General features: G+C 40.4%; 4 pseudogenes; all 4 read right to left on the minus strand.

Annotated features, from left to right (window-relative positions):
* Positions 1 to 1,604: 1,604 nt before the first annotated feature.
* On the minus strand, positions 1,605 to 2,558 carry LOC138362053 (pre-mRNA-splicing factor 38A pseudogene; annotated as a pseudogene).
* A 3,395-nt stretch (positions 2,559 to 5,953) lies between these two features.
* On the minus strand, positions 5,954 to 7,054 carry LOC138362054 (pre-mRNA-splicing factor 38A pseudogene; annotated as a pseudogene).
* A 3,392-nt stretch (positions 7,055 to 10,446) lies between these two features.
* Positions 10,447 to 14,603, minus strand: LOC138362055 (pre-mRNA-splicing factor 38A pseudogene; annotated as a pseudogene).
* A 3,257-nt stretch (positions 14,604 to 17,860) lies between these two features.
* LOC138362056 (pre-mRNA-splicing factor 38A pseudogene) lies at positions 17,861 to 21,986 on the minus strand (annotated as a pseudogene).
* Positions 21,987 to 24,344: the final 2,358 nt, after the last annotated feature.

Genomic DNA, 24,344 nt, shown 5'->3' on the forward strand with positions numbered 1-24,344 from the left:
CCCTATTAATATCCCCTTTGTTATGTCCATTCACCCACTTGTAAACCTCTATCATGTCACCCCTAACACTTCGCCTTTCCAGTGAATGCAACTTAAGCTTTGTTAATCTTTCTTCATATGGAAGATTTCTAATTTGGGGAATTAACTTAGTCATCCTACGCTGGACACGTTCAAGTGAATTTATATCCATTTTACAATATGGCGACCAAAACTGAACTGCATAATCTAAATGGGGCCTAACTAGAGCAAGATATAGCTTGAGAACCACACCAGGTGTCTTGTTACTAACGCTGCGATTAATAAATCCAAGTGTCCGATTTGCCTTATTACGAACATTTATGCATTGATCCTTTTGTTTTAAATTCTTACTAATCATAACTCCCAGATCCCTTTCGCAATCTCAACACCATCTAGCTCGTATCTTGTAACTCTATCATCATTACCTAACCTCAGAACTTTACATTTATCAGCATTAAACTGCATCTGCCAATCCTTTGACCATTTCAAAACCCTATCTAGATGAACTTGAAGTGATAGTGAGTCCTCCTCCGAATTAATTTCCCTACCGATTTTCGTATCATCGGCAAATTTGCAAATGTTGCTACTCAAACCTGAATCTAAATCATTTATATATATATTAAACAACAGAGGTCCCAGGACCAACCCGTCCTCGACTCAAGTCCATTACATTCAGCGGTCAACCCCACAGACGCATTCATAAATTTTAACATGCTGTTCATTCAAAATGGGCTAACCATCCAGTGTGATGGGGAATTTTTAGCATCACGTAACTAGCTTTTTGACACTGTACTCCCCCTTCATGTAGTCTAGGGTAGCTGCACAAATGCAGATGTACCTAATGTATTAATAAAAAAAAGGAATACCTCCATACACCTATTCTTGTAATGGTAGTGCTTACATATTTGCACTTTAACATACACATCAAAAGTACACGCACACACACAGACCAGCACAACCCCACACATGCACAAAACCACCCACATACATTAAGCACTTTTACTTAATTTAAAATAGAAACGTTTAAAAACATTTGCTGGCGATGAATTTAAAAACATTAGTTATACGTTTGCACCAAAGGTCCATGAATTGAGTGACTGAAATTAACGTAATTTATGTTAAAAACGACTTTATATAAATGTCACCTTTCTGCGACCAACGTCAAAAACATCAAAAAACACATTTAAGATGGTTTTCACATTTTTCATCCAGATGAAGACCCTAATCACAGCTACTCTCCAAGCACCAGGCGCTAAGATATTTAAATATTTTATTTGTACTTGAATAAAGGTACATATTATTCTTTGGGATGGTAAATAATAGCATTCATTTATTACAACAGTGTTTATTGAAGTACTTGTTTATTAATACATAGTTCTTATAAGACAGAAACGTGAATACAGGTCTTCAAATACATACAAGAGTCCAAAGAAGGCTTCGTGTATAATGATAACACAGGAAGCTTGAGGTTCATATGAGGCGGCAGTCAAGTGTGAGGTCAACTCATGAGAGGGCAGTGAGATATTTGTGATGTTGCAAGTCAAACGGAGCACTGTCAGCTCCTACCACATCCTCAAAAAGGTATCTCATTTACTACGTCCACTGCGATATTGTTTTCCTTTGCGTTCACAACGATTCCAATCCCTTCCTCTCTCTCTATTTGATTCTCTTTCTCCACGATTTTTTCGGTGATGGGGAAGATGGGCTGGAGATCCTCGTCGCTGACGTTGTTCTGATCTGCTGCGATGTCTCTTTCTCGACCTTTCCTTCCCTCTTTCATGATCTGTCTCCTGTGAGTGACTTCTGCGAAGCTTTTCTCTTTCTTTGTCACATGGAAGGCCTCGGTGTGGGGAGCGAGAGTGGCCTCTGCCATCCTGGTCGTCACAGAGTGTTGTTCGGGATGGCTCTACTGGATCATTTCTTGGTCTTGGTGGAGGAAAGATGTCCTCCTCATCACTTTCCCTCTCGTGGTTGTCCAAATCATCATTTAATACGGATACTCGTCCTTTAAGCTCGTTGTTGACTTCATGAATCGGTCTCTTTTGGATCCTCGGTAAAATTATATCACATGAACATTCATCTCTTAATAAACAATCAATATATTCATCCATGTGAGTAAACTGGAACTGGCCGGAACGGTCAATAACGCGTAGTTTTCTAAAGTCATTAAGGAGAGGTTCCAGGTACTTGTAACAATTCAGTGATCCACATACAAGCCTCAAGTAAAATTCCCCCAAAGCACGAGCATACTTAAAATCCTCTTGTGTGAAGAATTCTATAATTATGTCAGTCTCAGGTTGGATCTGGAGCATCTTTAGCACGAGACATAGGAATGGCGTGGGTTTGCTGTTGGCTCCGTGAACACCACCAATACACCTGAGGGCTATTGCTTTGTCGACTAGTAATTCCGCCGAGAGGGCAAAGCATTCTTCTTTCCAGTACCTAGAGTCGTATATCCTAGTTCTTATAATTTTCTCAACTAAATACTGGGGGTTTGTGCCGTGAGTGGCCCGGGCTTCCCTGATCGTGCGGTTGGCCATGTCGCCTACTGATTACAGAGCCCATGTTTGATTGATTGATGAAGATTAAGCCACCCAAAAGGTGGCACGGGCATGAATAGCCCGTAAGTGGTGGCCCTTTTAAGCCATTACCAGTATCAAGAGCTGATACTGGAGATCTGTGGAGGTGCGAATGCACCCTGCATGATGGGAGATGTTTCCCTTGTGAATATGTTAAGATGAAGATGAAGCCGTAAGTGGTGGCCCTTTTGAGCCATCACCAGTATCAATAGATGATACTGGAGACCTGTGGAGGTGCGACTGCACCCAGCGTGACGGGAGATGTCTCCCGGTGGTGATGAGGAAGAGAGAGAGAGAGAGAGAGAGAAGATTAAGCCACCCAAAAGGTGGCACGGGCATGAATAGCCCGTAAGTGGTGGCCCTTTCGAGCCATTACCAGTATCAAAAGATGATACTGGAGATCTGTGGAGGCGCAACTGCACCCAGCGTGACGGGAGATGTCTCCCGGACCAAGTGGTGACCAAATGGTGAGCCCATGTTTAAGATGGAGGCGTATTTATTAGTGTCCTAGAGAAGAGGGTAGGAGTCAGGTGTCAGTGAGGGATAGAAGAGGGGTGGGGAGGAGGAGCAAGATTATGAGAGCATATGAACATAAAAACAGAGATAACTGCAGAAGGCCTATTGGCCCGTACGAGGCAGCTCCTATTTATAAGAACATAAGAACAAAGGCAACTGCAAAAGGCCTATTGGCCCTTACGAGGCAGCTCCTATCTATAACCACCCAATCCCACTCATAAACATGTCCATCCCGCGCTTGAAACAATCGAGGAACCCCACCTCCACCACGTTATGCGGTAATTGGTTCCACAAATCAACAACCCTGTTACCGAACCAGTATTTACCCAAGTCTTTCCTAAATCTAAATTTATCCAATTTATACCCATTGTTTCGTGTTCTGTCTTGTGTTGATACTTTTAATACCCTATTATTATTCCGTTTGTTGTGTCCATCAATCCACTTGTAAACATAAGAACATAGAACAAAGGCAACTGCAGAAGGCCTATTGGCCCATACGAGACAGCTCCTATTTATAACCACCCAATCCCACTCATACACGTCCAACCCATGCTTGAAACAATCGAGAGACCCCACCTCCACAATGTTACGTGGCAATTGGTTCCACAAATCAACAACCCTGTTACTGAACCAGTATTTACCCAAGTCTTTCCTAAATCTAAACTTATCCAATTTATACCCATTGTTTCGTGTTCTGTCTAGTGTTGATACTTTTAATACCCTATTAATATCCCCTTTGTTATGTCCATTCACCCACTTGTAAACCTCTATCATGTCACCCCAAACTCTTCACCTTTCCAGTGAATGCAATTTAAGCTTTGTTAATCTTTCTTCATATGAAAGATTTCTAATTTGGGGAATTAACTTAGTCATCTTACGCTGAACACGTTCAAGTGGATTTATATCCATTCTATAGTATTGCGACCAAAACTGAACTGCATAATCTAAATGGGGCCTAACCAGAGCAAGATATAAGAACAAAGGCAACTGCAGAAGGCCTATTGGCCCATTACGAGGCAGCTCCTATTTATAACCACCCAATCCCACTCATATACTTGTCCAACCCGCTCTTGAAACAATCGAGGGACCCCACCTCCAGCACGTTATGTGGTAATTGGTTCCACAAATCAACAACCCTGTTACTGAACTAGTATTTACCCAAGTCTTTCCTAAATCTAAACTTATCCAATTTATACCCATTGTTTCGAGTTCTGTCTTGTGTTGATACTTTTAATACCCTATTAATATCCCCTTTGTTATGTCCATTCACCCACTTGTAAACCTCTATCATGTCACCCCTAACACTTCGCCTTTCCAGTGAATGCAACTTAAGCTTTGTTAATCTTTCTTCATATGGAAGATTTCTAATTTGGGGAATTAACTTAGTCATCCTACGCTGGACACGTTCAAGTGAATTTATATCCATTTTACAATATGGCGACCAAAACTGAACTGCATAATCTAAATGGGGCCTAACTAGAGCAAGATATAGCTTGAGAACCACACCAGGTGTCTTGTTACTAACGCTGCGATTAATAAATCCAAGTGTCCGATTTGCCTTATTACGAACATTTATGCATTGATCCTTTTGTTTTAAATTCTTACTAATCATAACTCCCAGATCCCTTTCGCAATCTCAACACCATCTAGCTCGTATCTTGTAACTCTATCATCATTACCTAACCTCAGAACTTTACATTTATCAGCATTAAACTGCATCTGCCAATCCTTTGACCATTTCAAAACCCTATCTAGATGAACTTGAAGTGATAGTGAGTCCTCCTCCGAATTAATTTCCCTACCGATTTTCGTATCATCGGCAAATTTGCAAATGTTGCTACTCAAACCTGAATCTAAATCATTTATATATATATTAAACAACAGAGGTCCCAGGACCAACCCGTCCTCGACTCAAGTCCATTACATTCAGCGGTCAACCCCACAGACGCATTCATAAATTTTAACATGCTGTTCATTCAAAATGGGCTAACCATCCAGTGTGATGGGGAATTTTTAGCATCACGTAACTAGCTTTTTGACACTGTACGCCCCCTTCATGTAGTCTAGGGTAGCTGCACAAATGCAGATGTACCTAATGTATTAATAAAAAAAAGGAATACCTCCATACACCTATTCTTGTAATGGTAGTGCTTACATATTTGCACTTTAACATACACATCAAAAGTACACGCACACACACAGACCAGCACAACCCCACACATGCACAAAACCACCCACATACATTAAGCATTTTTACTTAATTTAAAATAGAAACGTTTAAAAACATTTGCTGGCGATGATTTTAAAAACATTAGTTATACGTTTGCACCAAAGGTCCATGAATTGAGTGACTGAAATTAACGTAATTAATGTTAAAAACGACTTTATATAAATGTCACCTTTCTGCGACCAACGTCAAAAACATCAAAAAACACATTTAAGATGGTTTTCACATTTTTCATCCAGATGAAGACCCTAATCACAGCTACTCTCCAAGCACCAGGCGCTAAGATATTTAAATATTTTATTTGTACTTGAATAAAGGTACATATTATTCTTTGGGATGGTAAATAATAGCATTCATTTATTACAACAGTGTTTATTGAAGTACTTGTTTATTAATACATAGTTCTTATAAGACAGAAACGTGAATACAGGTCTTCAAATACATACAAGAGTCCAAAGAAGGCTTCGTGTATAATGATAACACAGGAAGCTTGAGGTTCATATGAGGCGGCAGTCAAGTGTGAGGTCAACTCATGAGAGGGCAGTGAGATATTTGTGATGTTGCAAGTCAAACGGAGCACTGTCAGCTCCTACCACATCCTCAAAAAGGTATCTCATTTACTACGTCCACTGCGATATTGTTTTCCTTTGCGTTCACAACGATTCCAATCCCTTCCTCTCTCTCTATTTGATTCTCTTTCTCCACGATTTTTTCGGTGATGGGGAAGATGGGCTGGAGATCCTCGTCGCTGACGTTGTTCTGATCTGCTGCGATGTCTCTTTCTCGACCTTTCCTTCCCTCTTTCATGATCTGTCTCCTGTGAGTGACTTCTGCGAAGCTTTTCTCTTTCTTTGTCACATGGAAGGCCTCGGTGTGGGGAGCGAGAGTGGCCTCTGCCATCCTGGTCGTCACAGAGTGTTGTTCGGGATGGCTCTACTGGATCATTTCTTGGTCTTGGTGGAGGAAAGATGTCCTCCTCATCACTTTCCCTCTCGTGGTTGTCCAAATCATCATTTAATACGGATACTCGTCCTTTAAGCTCGTTGTTGACTTCATGAATCGGTCTCTTTTGGATCCTCGGTAAAATTATATCACATGAACATTCATCTCTTAATAAACAATCAATATATTCATCCATGTGAGTAAACTGGAACTGGCCGGAACGGTCAATAACGCGTAGTTTTCTAAAGTCATTAAGGAGAGGTTCCAGGTACTTGTAACAATTCAGTGATCCACATACAAGCCTCAAGTAAAATGCCCCCAAAGCACGAGCATACTTAAAATCCTCTTGTGTGATGAATTCTATAATTATGTCAGTCTCAGGTTGGATCTGGAGCATCTTTAGCACGAGACATAGGAATGGCGTGGGTTTGCTGTTGGCTCCGTGAACACCACCAATACACCTGAGGGCTATTGCTTTGTCGACTAGTAATTCCGCCGAGAGGGCAAAGCATTCTTCTTTCCAGTACCTAGAGTCGTATATCCTAGTTCTTATAATTTTCTCAACTAAATACTGGGGGTTTGTGCCGTGAGTGGCCCGGGCTTCCCTGATCGTGCGGTTGGCCATGTCGCCTACTGATTACAGAGCCCATGTTTGATTGATTGATGAAGATTAAGCCACCCAAAAGGTGGCACGGGCATGAATAGCCCGTAAGTGGTGGCCCTTTTAAGCCATTACCAGTATCAAGAGCTGATACTGGAGATCTGTGGAGGTGCGAATGCACCCTGCATGATGGGAGATGTTTCCCTTGTGAATATGTTAAGATGAAGATGAAGCCGTAAGTGGTGGCCCTTTTGAGCCATCACCAGTATCAATAGATGATACTGGAGACCTGTGGAGGTGCGACTGCACCCAGCGTGACGGGAGATGTCTCCCGGTGGTGATGAGGAAGAGAGAGAGAGAAGATTAAGCCACCCAAAAGGTGGCTTGGGCATGAATAGCCCATAAGTGGTGGCCCTTTTGAGCCATTTCCAGTATCAATAGATGATACTGGAGATCTGTGGAGGTGCGACTGCACCCTGCGTGACGGGAGATGTCTGTACATATTCTGATTGATTGATTGATGAAGATTAAGCCACCCAAGAGGTGGCACGGGCATGAATAGCCCGTAAGTGGTGGCCCTTTCGAGCCATTACCAGTATCAAAAGATGATACTGGAGATCTGTGGAGGCGCAACTGCACCCAGCGTGACGGGAGATGTCTCCCGGACCAAGTGGTGACCAAATGGTGAGCCCATGTTTAAGATGGAGGCGTATTTATTAGTGTCCTAGAGAAGAGGGTAGGAGTCAGGTGTCAGTGAGGGATAGAAGAGGGGTGGGGAGGAGGAGCAAGATTATGAGAGCATATGAACATAAAAACAGAGATAACTGCAGAAGGCCTATTGGCCCGTACGAGGCAGCTCCTATTTATAAGAATTTATAAGAACATAAGAACAAAGGCAACTGCAAAAGGCCTATTGGCCCTTACGAGGCAGCTCCTATCTATAACCACCCAATCCCACTCATAAACATGTCCATCCCGCGCTTGAAACAATCGAGGAACCCCACCTCCACCACGTTATGCGGTAATTGGTTCCACAAATCAACAACCCTGTTACCGAACCAGTATTTACCCAAGTCTTTCCTAAATCTAAATTTATCCAATTTATACCCATTGTTTCGTGTTCTGTCTTGTGTTGATACTTTTAATACCCTATTATTATTCCGTTTGTTGTGTCCATCAATCCACTTGTAAACATAAGAACATAGAACAAAGGCAACTGCAGAAGGCCTATTGGCCCATACGAGACAGCTCCTATTTATAACCACCCAATCCCACTCATACACGTCCAACCCATGCTTGAAACAATCGAGAGACCCCACCTCCACAATGTTACGTGGCAATTGGTTCCACAAATCAACAACCCTGTTACTGAACCAGTATTTACCCAAGTCTTTCCTAAATCTAAACTTATCCAATTTATACCCATTGTTTCGTGTTCTGTCTAGTGTTGATACTTTTAATACCCTATTAATATCCCCTTTGTTATGTCCATTCACCCACTTGTAAACCTCTATCATGTCACCCCAAACTCTTCACCTTTCCAGTGAATGCAATTTAAGCTTTGTTAATCTTTCTTCATATGAAAGATTTCTAATTTGGGGAATTAACTTAGTCATCTTACGCTGAACACGTTCAAGTGGATTTATATCCATTCTATAGTATTGCGACCAAAACTGAACTGCATAATCTAAATGGGGCCTAACCAGAGCAAGATATAAGAACAAAGGCAACTGCAGAAGGCCTATTGGCCCATTACGAGGCAGCTCCTATTTATAACCACCCAATCCCACTCATATACTTGTCCAACCCGCTCTTGAAACAATCGAGGGACCCCACCTCCAGCACGTTATGTGGTAATTGGTTCCACAAATCAACAACCCTGTTACTGAACTAGTATTTACCCAAGTCTTTCCTAAATCTAAACTTATCCAATTTATACCCATTGTTTCGAGTTCTGTCTTGTGTTGATACTTTTAATACCCTATTAATATCCCCTTTGTTATGTCCATTCACCCACTTGTAAACCTCTATCATGTCACCCCTAACACTTCGCCTTTCCAGTGAATGCAACTTAAGCTTTGTTAATCTTTCTTCATATGGAAGATTTCTAATTTGGGGAATTAACACGTTCAAGTGAATTTATATCCATTTTACAATATGGCGACCAAAACTGAACTGCATAATCTAAATGGGGCCTAACTAGAGCAAGATATAGCTTGAGAACCACACCAGGTGTCTTGTTACTAACGCTGCGATTAATAAATCCAAGTGTCCGATTTGCCTTATTACGAACATTTATGCATTGATCCTTTTGTTTTAAATTCTTACTAATCATAACTCCCAGATCCCTTTCGCAATCTCAACACCATCTAGCTCGTATCTTGTAACTCTATCATCATTACCTAACCTCAGAACTTTACATTTATCAGCATTAAACTGCATCTGCCAATCCTTTGACCATTTCAAAACCCTATCTAGATGAACTTGAAGTGATAGTGAGTCCTCCTCCGAATTAATTTCCCTACCGATTTTCGTATCATCGGCAAATTTGCAAATGTTGCTACTCAAACCTGAATCTAAATCATTTATATATATATTAAACAACAGAGGTCCCAGGACCAACCCGTCCTCGACTCAAGTCCATTACATTCAGCGGTCAACCCCACAGACGCATTCATAAATTTTAACATGCTGTTCATTCAAAATGGGCTAACCATCCAGTGTGATGGGGAATTTTTAGCATCACGTAACTAGCTTTTTGACACTGTACTCCCCCTTTATGTAGTCTAGGGTAGCTGCACAAATGCAGATGTACCTAATGTATTAATAAAAAAAAGGAATACCTCCATACACCTATTCTTGTAATGGTAGTGCTTACATATTTGCACTTTAACATACACATCAAAAGTACACGCACACACACAGACCAGCACAACCCCACACATGCACAAAACCACCCACATACATTAAGCATTTTTACTTAATTTAAAATAGAAACGTTTAAAAACATTTGCTGGCGATGAATTTAAAAACATTAGTTATACGTTTGCACCAAAGGTCCATGAATTGAGTGACTGAAATTAACGTAATTTATGTTAAAAACGACTTTATATAAATGTCACCTTTCTGCGACCAACGTCAAAAACATCAAAAAACACATTTAAGATGGTTTTCACATTTTTCATCCAGATGAAGACCCTAATCACAGCTACTCTCCAAGCACCAGGCGCTAAGATATTTAAATATTTGATTTGTACTTGAATAAAGGTACATATTATTCTTTGGGATGGTAAATAATAGCATTCATTTATTACAACAGTGTTTATTGAAGTACTTGTTTATTAATACATAGTTCTTATAAGACAGAAACGTGAATACAGGTCTTCAAATACATACAAGAGTCCAAAGAAGGCTTCGTGTATAATGATAACACAGGAAGCTTGAGGTTCATATGAGGCGGCAGTCAAGTGTGAGGTCAACTCATGAGAGGGCAGTGAGATATTTGTGATGTTGCAAGTCAAACGGAGCACTGTCAGCTCCTACCACATCCTCAAAAAGGTATCTCATTTACTACGTCCACTGCGATATTGTTTTCCTTTGCGTTCACAACGATTCCAATCCCTTCCTCTCTCTCTATTTGATTCTCTTTCTCCACGATTTTTTCGGTGATGGGGAAGATGGGCTGGAGATCCTCGTCGCTGACGTTGTTCTGATCTGCTGCGATGTCTCTTTCTCGACCTTTCCTTCCCTCTTTCATGATCTGTCTCCTGTGAGTGACTTCTGCGAAGCTTTTCTCTTTCTTTGTCACATGGAAGGCCTCGGTGTGGGGAGCGAGAGTGGCCTCTGCCATCCTGGTCGTCACAGAGTGTTGTTCGGGATGGCTCTACTGGATCATTTCTTGGTCTTGGTGGAGGAAAGATGTCCTCCTCATCACTTTCCCTCTCGTGGTTGTCCAAATCATCATTTAATACGGATACTCGTCCTTTAAGCTCGTTGTTGACTTCATGAATCATAAGAACATAAGAACAAAGGTAACTGCAGAAGGCCTATTGGCCCATACGAGGCAGCTCCTATTCTATAACCACCCAATCCCACTCATATACTTGTCCAACCCGTGCTTGAAACAATCGAGGGACCCCACCTCCACAATGTTACGCGGCAATTGGTTCCACAAATCAACAACCCTGTTACTGAACCAGTATTTACCCAAGTCTTTCCTAAATCTAAACTTATCCAATTTATATCCATTGTTTCGTGTTCTGTCCTGTGTTGATACTTTTAATACCCTATTAATATCCCCCCGGTTATGTCCATTCATCCACTTGTAAACCTCTATCATGTCACCCCTAACTCTTCGCCTTTCCAGTGAATGCAACTTAAGCTTTGTTAATCTTTCTTCATATGAAAGATTTCTAATTTGGGGAATTAACTTAGTCATCCTACGCTGGACACGTTCAAGTGAATTTATATCCATTCTATAATATGGCGACCAAAACTGAACTGCATAATCTAAATGGGGCCTAACTAGAGCAAGATATAGCTTGAGAACCACACCAGGTGTCTTGTTACTAACGCTGCGATTAATAAATCCAAGTGTCCGATTTGCCTTATTACGAACATTTATGCATTGATCCTTTTGTTTTAAATTCTTACTAATCATAACTCCCAGATCCCTTTCGCAATCTCAACACCATCTAGCTCGTATCTTGTAACTCTATCATCATTACCTAACCTCAGAACTTTACATTTATCAGCATTAAACTGCATCTGCCAATCCTTTGACCATTTCAAAACCCTATCTAGATCAACTTGAAGTGATAGTGAGTCCTCCTCCGAATTAATTTCCCTACCGATTTTCGTATCATCGGCAAATTTGCAAATGTTGCTACTCAAACCTGAATCTAAATCATTTATATATATTATAAACAACAGAGGTCCCAGGACAGAGCCTTGAGGCACTCCACTTACAACATTTTCCCACTCTGACTTGATTCCATTTATACTAACTCTCTGTTTCCTTTGGTATAGCCATGCCCTAATCCAGCTTAATATAGCACCCCCCATACCATGAGACTCTATTTTTTTAATCAGTCTTTCATGTGGCACTGTATCAAAAGCTTTGCTAAAGTCAAGGTATACAACATCGCAATCCTTACCACTATCAACTGCCTCAACAATGCTAGAATAAAAAGATAACAAATTTGTTAAACATGAACGGCCATTTATAAAACCATGTTGCGACTCAATTATTAATTTATGTTTTCATGTGGCACTGTATCAAAAGCTTTGCTAAAGTCAAGGTATACAACATCGCAATCCTTACCACTATCAACTGCCTCAACAATGCTAGAATAAAAAGATAACAAATTTGTTAAACATGAACGGCCATTTATAAAACCATGTTGCGACTCAATTATTAATTTATGTTTTTCAAGATGAAGACGAATTTTATTTGCTATTATAGATTCGAGTAACTTTCCCACAATAGACGTTAGGCTAATTGGTCGATAGTTAGACGCAAGTGATCTATCTCCTTTCTTAAAAACTGGTATCACATTAGCAACTTTCCAAAACTCTGGCACTCTGCCTGACTCTATTGATTTATTAAATATGGTTGACAGTGGGTCACAAAGCTCCTCTTTGCATTCTTTAAGCACCCTAGCAAACACTTCATCCGGCCCTGGGGATTTGTTTGGTTTGAGTTTTACTATTTGTTTAAGAACATCCTCCCTGGTAACTGCTAAACTCGTCAACCTGTCCTCGTCCCCACCCACATAGACTTGTTCGGCTGAAGGCATATTGTTAAGTTCCTCTTTAGTAAATACAGATACAAAATATTTATTAAAAATACTACTCATCTCTTCATCACTATCTGTTATTTGACCTGTCTCAGTTTTTAATGGACCTATCCTTTCCCTAGTCTTAGTACGATATAACTGAAAAAACCCTTTAGGATTTGTCTTTGCTTGCCCTGCTATGCGAACTTCATAGTTTCTTTTTGCTTTCCTTATCTCTTTTTTAACATTTCTAACCAGTTGTACGAATTCCTGTTCTAAAGTGACCTCCCCATTTTTAATCCTTTTGTACCAAGCTCTCTTTTTACCTATAAGGTTCTTCAAATTCTTTGTTATCCACTTTGGGTCATTAGTATACGATCTATTCAATTTGTATGGTATACTACGTTCCTGTGCTTTGTTTAGAATATTCTTAAATAAGTTATATATTGAATCCACATCGAAATCCCCATTTAAGTCACCTATCGCTGGGTTCATGTCTCGCTCCAAGACCGGCCCACACCCCATACCCAAGCCTTTCCAATCAATTTGACCCAAAAAATTTCTTAGGCTATTAAAATCAGCTTTTCGAAAATCTGGCACTTTAACAGAATTTTCTCCTACTGGTCTATTCCATTCTATGCTAAATCTGATTTCTTTGTGATCACTGCTCCCTAGCTCACTCCCTATTTCGATGTCATTAATTTGCGTTTCCCTGTTAGTTAACACTAAATCTAAAATATTATTTTCCCGTGTTGGTTCCTTAATGTGTTGCGTAAGAAAGCAATCGTCAATTAATTCTAGAAAATCTTCTGCTTCACTATTCCCTGTTTTGTTCAACCAGTTTATTCCGCTAAAATTAAAGTCACCCATGACATAAATACTGTTAGATCTAGATGCTCTAGATATTTCATCCCATAGATGCTTTGCTTCCATTCTGTCTAAATTTGGTGGCCTATATATTACTCCTATTATAATATTATTAGCTTTTTCGTTTAATTCAATCCAAATAGTTTCTGTGTGTGGCTCTGTTTTGATTCCCTCTTTGAGACTACATTTCAAATTGTCCCTAACATATATGGCTACTCCACCTCCTCGTCTAATATATCTGTCCGTGTGAAATAGTTTAAATCCATATATTTGATATTCAGCTAATAGTTCTCTATTTTCTACATTCATCCACGTTTCGGTAAGTGCAATAATATCTATTTTTTCTGTGCAGACAAGAGCATTTAATTCGTTAATTTTATTTCTTAGACTTCTACTGTTAGTGTAATATACCCTAAGTGAATTGTTATTTTGCGGACCTTCTCTTTCCCTGATCGTTTTGCCAATTCCTTTCTCCCACAAACACATACTTTTATTACCTCCTTCCTCCAAATCAATTCCCATACCTCTATCTACTAACAGTTTAAACCCAAACAAACACCTCTAACCATCGGTCTCTTTTGGATCCTCGGTAAAATTATATCACATGAACATTCATCTCTTAATAAACAATCAATATATTCATCCATGTGAGTAAACTGGAACTGGCCGGAACGGTCAATAACGCGTAGTTTTCTAAAGTCATTAAGGAGAGGTTCCAGGTACTTGTAACAATTCAGTGATCCACATACAAGCCTCAAGTAAAATGCCCCCAAAGCACGAGCATACTTAAAATCCTCTTGTGTGATGAATTCTATAATTATGTCAGTCTCAGGTTGGATCTGGAGCATCTTTAGCACGAGACATAGGAATGGCGTGGGTTTGCTGTTGGCTCCGTGAACACCACCAATACACCTGAGGGCTATTGCTTTGTCGACTAGTAATTCCGCCGAGAGGGCAAAGCATTCTTCTTTCCAGTACCTAGAGTCGTATATCCTAGTTCTTATAATTTTCTCAACTAAATACTGGGGGTTTGTGCCGTGAGTGGCCCGGGCTTCCCTGATCGTGTGGTTGGCCATGTCGCCTACTGATTACAGAGCCCATGTTTGATTGATTGATGAAGATTAAGCCACCCAAAAGGTGGCACGGGCATGAATAGCCCGTAAGTGGTGGCCCTTTTAAGCCATTACCAGTATCAAGAGCTGATACTGGAGATCTGTGGAGGTGCGAATGCACCCTGCATGATGGGAGATGTTTCCCTTGTGAATATGTTAAGATGAAGATGAAGCCGTAAGTGGTGGCCCTTTTGAGCCATCACCAGTATCAATAGATGATACTGGAGACCTGTGGAGGTGCGACTGCACCCAGCGTGACGGGAGATGTCTCCCGGTGGTGATGAGGAAGAGAGAGAGAGAGAGAGAAGATTAAGCCACCCAAAAGGTGGCTTGGGCATGAATAGCCCATAAGTGGTGGCCCTTTTGAGCCATTTCCAGTATCAATAGATGATACTGGAGATCTGTGGAGGTGCGACTGCACCCTGCGTGACGGGAGATGTCTGTACATATTCTGATTGATTGATTGATGAAGATTAAGCCACCCAAGAGGTGGCACGGGCATGAATAGCCCGTAAGTGGTGGCCCTTTCGAGCCCAGGTATCAAAAGATGATACTGGAGATCTGTGGAGGCGCAACTGCACCCAGCGTGACGGGAGATGTCTCCCGGACCAAGTGGTGACCAAATGGTGAGCCCATGTTTAAGATGGAGGCGTATTTATTAGTGTCCTAGAGAAGAGGGTAGGAGTCAGGTGTCAGTGAGGGATAGAAGAGGGGTGGGGAGGAGGAGCAAGATTATGAGAGCATATGAACATAAAAACAGAGATAACTGCAGAAGGCCTATTGGCCCGTACGAGGCAGCTCCTATTTATAAGAATTTATAAGAACATAAGAACAAAGGCAACTGCAAAAGGCCTATTGGCCCTTACGAGGCAGCTCCTATCTATAACCACCCAATCCCACTCATAAACATGTCCATCCCGCGCTTGAAACAATCGAGGAACCCCACCTCCACCACGTTATGCGGTAATTGGTTCCACAAATCAACAACCCTGTTACCGAACCAGTATTTACCCAAGTCTTTCCTAAATCTAAATTTATCCAATTTATACCCATTGTTTCGTGTTCTGTCTAGTGTTGATACTTTTAATACCCTATTAATATCCCCTTTGTTATGTCCATTCACCCACTTGTAAACCTCTATCATGTCACCCCAAACTCTTCACCTTTCCAGTGAATGCAATTTAAGCTTTGTTAATCTTTCTTCATATGAAAGATTTCTAATTTGGGGAATTAACTTAGTCATCTTACGCTGAACACGTTCAAGTGGATTTATATCCATTCTATAGTATTGCGACCAAAACTGAACTGCATAATCTAAATGGGGCCTAACCAGAGCAAGATATAAGAACAAAGGCAACTGCAGAAGGCCTATTGGCCCATTACGAGGCAGCTCCTATTTATAACCACCCAATCCCACTCATATACTTGTCCAACCCGCTCTTGAAACAATCGAGGGACCCCACCTCCAGCACGTTATGTGGTAATTGGTTCCACAAATCAACAACCCTGTTACTGAACTAGTATTTACCCAAGTCTTTCCTAAATCTAAACTTATCCAATTTATACCCATTGTTTCGAGTTCTGTCTTGTGTTGATACTTTTAATACCCTATTAATATCCCCTTTGTTATGTCCATTCACCCACTTGTAAACCTCTATCATGTCACCCCTAACACTTCGCCTTTCCAGTGAATGCAACTTAAGCTTTGTTAATCTTTCTTCATATGGAAGATTTCTAATTTGGGGAATTAACTTAGTCATCCTACGCTGGACACGTTCAAGTGAATTTATATCCATTTTACAATATGGCGACCAAAACTGAACTGCATAATCTAAATGGGGCCTAACTAGAGCAAGATATAGCTTGAGAACCACACCAGGTGTCTTGTTACTAACGCTGCGATTAATAAATCCAAGTGTCCGATTTGCCTTATTACGAACATTTATGCATTGATCCTTTTGTTTTAAATTCTTACTAATCATAACTCCCAGATCCCTTTCGCAATCTCAACACCATCTAGCTCGTATCTTGTAACTCTATCATCATTACCTAACCTCAGAACTTTACATTTATCAGCATTAAACTGCATCTGCCAATCCTTTGACCATTTCAAAACCCTATCTAGATGAACTTGAAGTGATAGTGAGTCCTCCTCCGAATTAATTTCCCTACCGATTTTCGTATCATCGGCAAATTTGCAAATGTTGCTACTCAAACCTGAATCTAAATCATTTATATATATATTAAACAACAGAGGTCCCAGGACCAACCCGTCCTCGACTCAAGTCCATTACATTCAGCGGTCAACCCCACAGACGCATTCATAAATTTTAACATGCTGTTCATTCAAAATGGGCTAACCATCCAGTGTGATGGGGAATTTTTAGCATCACGTAACTAGCTTTTTGACACTGTACTCCCCCTTCATGTAGTCTAGGGTAGCTGCACAAATGCAGATGTACCTAATGTATTAATAAAAAAAAAGGAATACCTCCATACACCTATTCTTGTAATGGTAGTGCTTACATATTTGCACTTTAACATACACATCAAAAGTACACGCACACACACAGACCAGCACAACCCCACACATGCACAAAACCACCCACATACATTAAGCATTTTTACTTAATTTAAAATAGAAACGTTTAAAAACATTTGCTGGCGATGATTTTAAAAACATTAGTTATACGTTTGCACCAAAGGTCCATGAATTGAGTGACTGAAATTAACGTAATTTATGTTAAAAACGACTTTATATAAATGTCACCTTTCTGCGACCAACGTCAAAAACATCAAAAAACACATTTAAGATGGTTTTCACATTTTTCATCCAGATGAAGACCCTAATCACAGCTACTCTCCAAGCACCAGGCGCTAAGATATTTAAATATTTTATTTGTACTTGAATAAAGGTACATATTATTCTTTGGGATGGTAAATAATAGCATTCATTTATTACAACAGTGTTTATTGAAGTACTTGTTTATTAATACATAGTTCTTATAAGACAGAAACGTGAATACATACAAGAGTCATACTTCAAATACATACAAGAGTCCAAAGAAGGCTTCGTGTATAATGATAACACAGGAAGCTTGAGGTTCATATGAGGCGGCAGTCAAGTGTGAGGTCAACTCATGAGAGGGCAGTGAGATATTTGTGATGTTGCAAGTCAAACGGAGCACTGTCAGCTCCTACCACATCCTCAAAAAGGTATCTCATTTACTACGTCCACTGCGATATTGTTTTCCTTTGCGTTCACAACGATTCCAATCCCTTCCACTCTCTCTATTTGATTCTCTTTCTCCACGATTTTTTCGGTGATGGGGAAGATGGGCTGGAGATCCTCGTCGCTGACGTTGTTCTGATCTGCTGCGATGTCTCTTTCTCGACCTTTCCTTCCCTCTTTCATGATCTGTCTCCTGTGAGTGACTTCTGCGAAGCTTTTCTCTTTCTTTGTCACATGGAAGGCCTCGGTGTGGGGAGCGAGAGTGGCCTCTGCCATCCTGGTCGTCACAGAGTGTTGTTCGGGATGGCTCTACTGGATCATTTCTTGGTCTTGGTGGAGGAAAGATGTCCTCCTCATCACTTTCCCTCTCGTGGTTGTCCAAATCATCATTTAATACGGATACTCGTCCTTTAAGCTCGTTGTTGACTTCATGAATCATAAGAACATAGGAACAAAGGTAACTGCAGAAGGCCTATTGGCCCATACGAGGCAGCTCCTATTCTATAACCACCCAATCCCACTCATATACTTGTCCAACCCGTGCTTGAAACAATCGAGGGACCCCACCTCCACAATGTTACGCGGCAATTGGTTCCACAAATCAACAACCCTGTTACTGAACCAGTATTTACCCAAGTCTTTCCTAAATCTAAACTTATCCAATTTATATCCATTGTTTCGTGTTCTGTCCTGTGTTGATACTTTTAATACCCTATTAATATCCCCCCGGTTATGTCCATTCATCCACTTGTAAACCTCTATCATGTCACCCCTAACTCTTCGCCTTTCCAGTGAATGCAACTTAAGCTTTGTTAATCTTTCTTCATATGAAAGATTTCTAATTTGGGGAATTAACTTAGTCATCCTACGCTGGACACGTTCAAGTGAATTTATATCCATTCTATAATATGGCGACCAAAACTGAACTGCATAATCTAAATGGGGCCTAACTAGAGCAAGATATAGCTTGAGAACCACACCAGGTGTCTTGTTACTAACGCTGCGATTAATAAATCCAAGTGTCCGATTTGCCTTATTACGAACATTTATGCATTGATCCTTTTGTTTTAAATTCTTACTAATCATAACTCCCAGATCCCTTTCGCAATCCGACTTCGCAATCACAACACCATCTAGCTCGTATCTTGTAACTCTATCATCATTACCTAACCTCAGAACTTTACATTTATCAGCATTAAACTGCATCTGCCAATCCTTTGACCATTTCAAAACCCTATCTAGATCAACTTGAAGTGATAGTGAGTCCTCCTCCGAATTAATTTCCCTACCGATTTTCGTATCATCGGCAAATTTGCAAATGTTGCTACTCAAACCTGAATCTAAATCATTTATATATATTATAAACAACAGAGGTCCCAGGACAGAGCCTTGAGGCACTCCACTTACAACATTTTCCCACTCTGACTTGATTCCATTTATACTAACTCTCTGTTTCCTTTGGTATAGCCATGCCCTAATCCAGCTTAATATAGCACCCCCAATACCATGAGACTCTATTTTTTTAATCAGTCTTTCATGTGGCACTGTATCAAAAGCTTTGCTAAAGTCAAGGTATACAACATCGCAATCCTTACCACTATCAACTGCCTCAACAATGCTAGAATAAAAAGATAACAAATTTGTTAAACATGAACGGCCATTTATAAAACCATGTTGCGACTCAATTATTAATTTATGTTTTTCAAGATGAAGACGAATTTTATTTGCTATTATAGATTCGAGTAACTTTCCCACAATAGACGTTAGGCTAATTGGTCGATAGTTAGACGCAAGTGATCTATCTCCTTTCTTAAAAACTGGTATCACATTAGCAACTTTCCAAAACTCTGGCACTCTGCCTGACTCTATTGATTTATTAAATATGGTTGACAGTGGGTCACAAAGCTCCTCTTTGCATTCTTTAAGCACCCTAGCAAACACTTCATCCGGCCCTGGGGATTTGTTTGGTTTGAGTTTTACTATTTGTTTAAGAACATCCTCCCTGGTAACTGCTAAACTCGTCAACCTGTCCTCGTCCCCACCCACATAGACTTGTTCGGCTGAAGGCATATTGTTAAGTTCCTCTTTAGTAAATACAGATACAAAATATTTATTAAAAATACTACTCATCTCTTCATCACTATCTGTTATTTGACCTGTCTCAGTTTTTAATGGACCTATCCTTTCCCTAGTCTTAGTACGATATAACTGAAAAAACCCTTTAGGATTTGTCTTTGCTTGCCCTGCTATGCGAACTTCATAGTTTCTTTTTGCTTTCCTTATCTCTTTTTTAACATTTCTAACCAGTTGTACGAGTTCCTGTTCTAAAGTGACCTCCCCATTTTTAATCCTTTTGTACCAAGCTCTCTTTTTACCTATAAGGTTCTTCAAATTCTTTGTTATCCACTTTGGGTCATTAGTATACGATCTATTCAATTTGTATGGTATACTACGTTCCTGTGCTTTGTTTAGAATATTCTTAAATAAGTTATATATTGAATCCACATCGAAATCCCCATTTAAGTCACCTATCGCTGGGTTCATGTCTCGCTCCAAGACCGGCCCACACCCCATACCCAAGCCTTTACAATCAATTTGACCCAAAAAATTTCTTAGGCTATTAAAATCAGCTTTTCGAAAATCTGGCACTTTAACAGAATTTTCTCCTACTGGTCTATTCCATTCTATGCTAAATCTGATTTCTTTGTGATCACTGCTCCCTAGCTCACTCCCTATTTCGATGTCATTAATTTGCGTTTCCCTGTTAGTTAACACTAAATCTAAAATATTATTTTCCCGTGTTGGTTCCTTAATGTGTTGCGTAAGAAAGCAATCGTCAATTAATTCTAGAAAATCTTCTGCTTCACTATTCCCTGTTTTGTTCAACCAGTTTATTCCGCTAAAATTAAAGTCATCCATGACATAAATACTGTTAGATCTAGATGCTCTAGATATTTCATCCCATAGATGCTTTGCTTCCATTCTGTCTAAATTTGGTGGCCTATATATTACTCCTATTATAATATTATTAGCTTTTTCGTTTAATTCAATCCAAATAGTTTCTGTGTGTGGCTCTGTTTTGATTCCCTCTTTGAGACTACATTTCAAATTGTCCCTAACATATATGGCTACTCCACCTCCTCGTCTAATATATCTGTCCGTGTGAAATAGTTTAAATCCATATATTTGATATTCAGCTAATAGTTCTCTATTTTCTACATTCATCCACGTTTCGGTAAGTGCAATAATATCTATTTTTTCTGTGCAGACAAGAGCATTTAATTCGTTAATTTTATTTCTTAGACTTCTACTGTTAGTGTAATATACCCTAAGTGAATTGTTATTTTGCGGACCTTCTCTTTCCCTGATCGTTTTGCCAATTCCTTTCTCCCACAAACACATACTTTTATTACCTCCTTCCTCCAAATCAATTCCCATACCTCTATCTACTAACAGTTTAAACCCAAACAAACACCTCTAACCATCGGTCTCTTTTGGATCCTCGGTAAAATTATATCACATGAACATTCATCTCTTAATAAACAATCAATATATTCATCCATGTGAGTAAACTGGAACTGGCCGGAACGGTCAACAACGCGTAGTTTTCTAAAGTCATTAAGGAGAGGTTCCAGGTACTTGTAACAATTCAGTGATCCACATACAAGCCTCAAGTAAAATGCCCCCAAAGCACGAGCATACTTAAAATCCTCTTGTGTGATGAATTCTATAATTATGTCAGTCTCAGGTTGGATCTGGAGCATCTTTAGCACGAGACATAGGAATGGCGTGGGTTTGCTGTTGGCTCCGTGAACACCACCAATACACCTGAGGGCTATTGCTTTGTCGACTAGTAATTCCGCCGAGAGGGCAAAGCATTCTTCTTTCCAGTACCTAGAGTCGTATATCCTAGTTCTTATAATTTTCTCAACTAAATACTGGGGGTTTGTGCCGTGAGTGGCCCGGGCTTCCCTGATCGTGCGGTTGGCCATGTCGCCTACTGATTACAGAGCCCATGTTTGATTGATTGATGAAGATTAAGCCACCCAAAAGGTGGCACGGGCATGAATAGCCCGTAAGTGGTGGCCCTTTTAAGCCATTACCAGTATCAAGAGCTGATACTGGAGATCTGTGGAGGTGCGAATGCACCCTGCATGATGGGAGATATTTCCCTTGTGAATATGTTAAGATGAAGATGAAGCCGTAAGTGGTGGCCCTTTTGAGCCATCACCAGTATCAATAGATGATACTGGAGACCTGTGGAGGTGCGACTGCACCCAGCGTGACGGGAGATGTCTCCCGGTGGTGATGAGGAAGAGAGAGAGAGAGAGAGAAGATTAAGCCACCCAAAAGGTGGCTTGGGCATGAATAGCCCATAAGTGGTGGCCCTTTTGAGCCATTTCCAGTATCAATAGATGATACTGGAGATCTGTGGAGGTGCGACTGCACCCTGCGTGACGGGAGATGTCTGTACATATTCTGATTGATTGATTGATGAAGATTAAGCCACCCAAGAGGTGGCACGGGCATGAATTACCGTGCCACCCAAGAGGTGGCACGGTAAGTGGTGGCCCTTTCGAGCCATTACCAGTATCAAAAGATGATACTGGAGATCTGTGGAGGCGCAACTGCACCCAGCGTGACGGGAGATGTCTCCCGGACCAAGTGGTGACCAAATGGTGAGCCCATGTTTAAGATGGAGGCGTATTTATTAGTGTCCTAGAGAAGAGGGTAGGAGTCAGGTGTCAGTGAGGGATAGAAGAGGGGTGGGGAGGAGGAGCAAGATTATGAGAGCATATGAACATAAAAACAGAGATAACTGCAGAAGGCCTATTGGCCCGTACGAGGCAGCTCCTATTTATAAGAATTTATAAGAACATAAGAACAAAGGCAACTGCAAAAGGCCTATTGGCCCTTACGAGGCAGCTCCTATCTATAACCACCCAATCCCACTCATAAACATGTCCATCCCGCGCTTGAAACAATCGAGGAACCCCACCTCCACCACGTTATGCGGTAATTGGTTCCACAAATCAACAACCCTGTTACCGAACCAGTATTTACCCAAGTCTTTCCTAAATCTAAATTTATCCAATTTATACCCTATTGTTTCGTGTTCTGTCTTGTGTTGATACTTTTAATACCCTATTATTATTCCGTTTGTTGTGTCCATCAATCCACTTGTAAACATAAGAACATAGAACAAAGGCAACTGCAGAAGGCCTATTGGCCCATACGAGACAGCTCCTATTTATAACCACCCAAGTCCCACTCATACACGTCCAACCCAGTGCTTGAAACAATCGAGAGACCCCACCTCCACAATGTTACGTGGCAATTGGTTCCACAAATCAACAACCCTGTTACTGAACCAGTATTTACCCAAGTCTTTCCTAAATCTAAACTTATCCAATTTATACCCATTGTTTCGTGTTCTGTCTAGTGTTGATACTTTTAATACCCTATTAATATCCCCTTTGTTATGTCCATTCACCCACTTGTAAACCTCTATCATGTCACCCCTAAACTCTTCGCCTTTCCAGGGAATGCAACTTAAGCTTTGTTAATCTTTCTTCATATGAAAGATTTCTAATTTGGGGAATTAACTTAGTCATCTTACGCTGGAACACGTTCAAGTGGATTTATATCCATTCTATAAGTATGGCGACCAAAACTGAACTGCATAATCTAAATGGGGCCTAACCAGAGCAAGATATAAGAACAAAGGCAACTGCAGAAAGCCTATTGGCCCATTACGAGGCAGCTCCTATTTATAACCACCCAATCCCACTCATATACTTGTCCAACCCGCTCTTGAAACAATCGAGGGACCCCACCTCCAGCACGTTATGTGGTAATTGGTTCCACAAATCAACAACCCTGTTACTGAACTAGTATTTACCCAAGTCTTTCCTAAATCTAAACTTATCCAATTTATACCCATTGTTTCGAGTTCTGTCTTGTGTTGATACTTTTAATACCCTATTAATATCCCCTTTGTTATGTCCATTCACCCACTTGTAAACCTCTATCATGTCACCCCTAACACTTCGCCTTTCCAGTGAATGCAACTTAAGCTTTGTTAATCTTTCTTCATATGGAAGATTTCTAATTTGGGGAATTAACTTAGTCATCCTACGCTGGACACGTTCAAGTGAATTTATATCCATTTTACAATATGGCGACCAAAACTGAACTGCATAATCTAAATGGGGCCTAACTAGAGCAAGATATAGCTTGAGAACCACACCAGGTGTCTTGTTACTAACGCTGCGATTAATAAATCCAAGTGTCCGATTTGCCTTATTACGAACATTTATGCATTGATCCTTTTGTTTTAAATTCTTACTAATCATAACTCCCAGATCCCTTTCGCAATCTCAACACCATCTAGCTCGTATCTTGTAACTCTATCATCATTACCTAACCTCAGAACTTTACATTTATCAGCATTAAACTGCATCTGCCAATCC

This window comes from Procambarus clarkii, unplaced genomic scaffold (genome assembly GCF_040958095.1).
Source record: "Procambarus clarkii isolate CNS0578487 unplaced genomic scaffold, FALCON_Pclarkii_2.0 HiC_scaffold_1132, whole genome shotgun sequence".
Classification (NCBI taxonomy): Eukaryota; Metazoa; Arthropoda; class Malacostraca; order Decapoda; family Cambaridae; genus Procambarus; species Procambarus clarkii.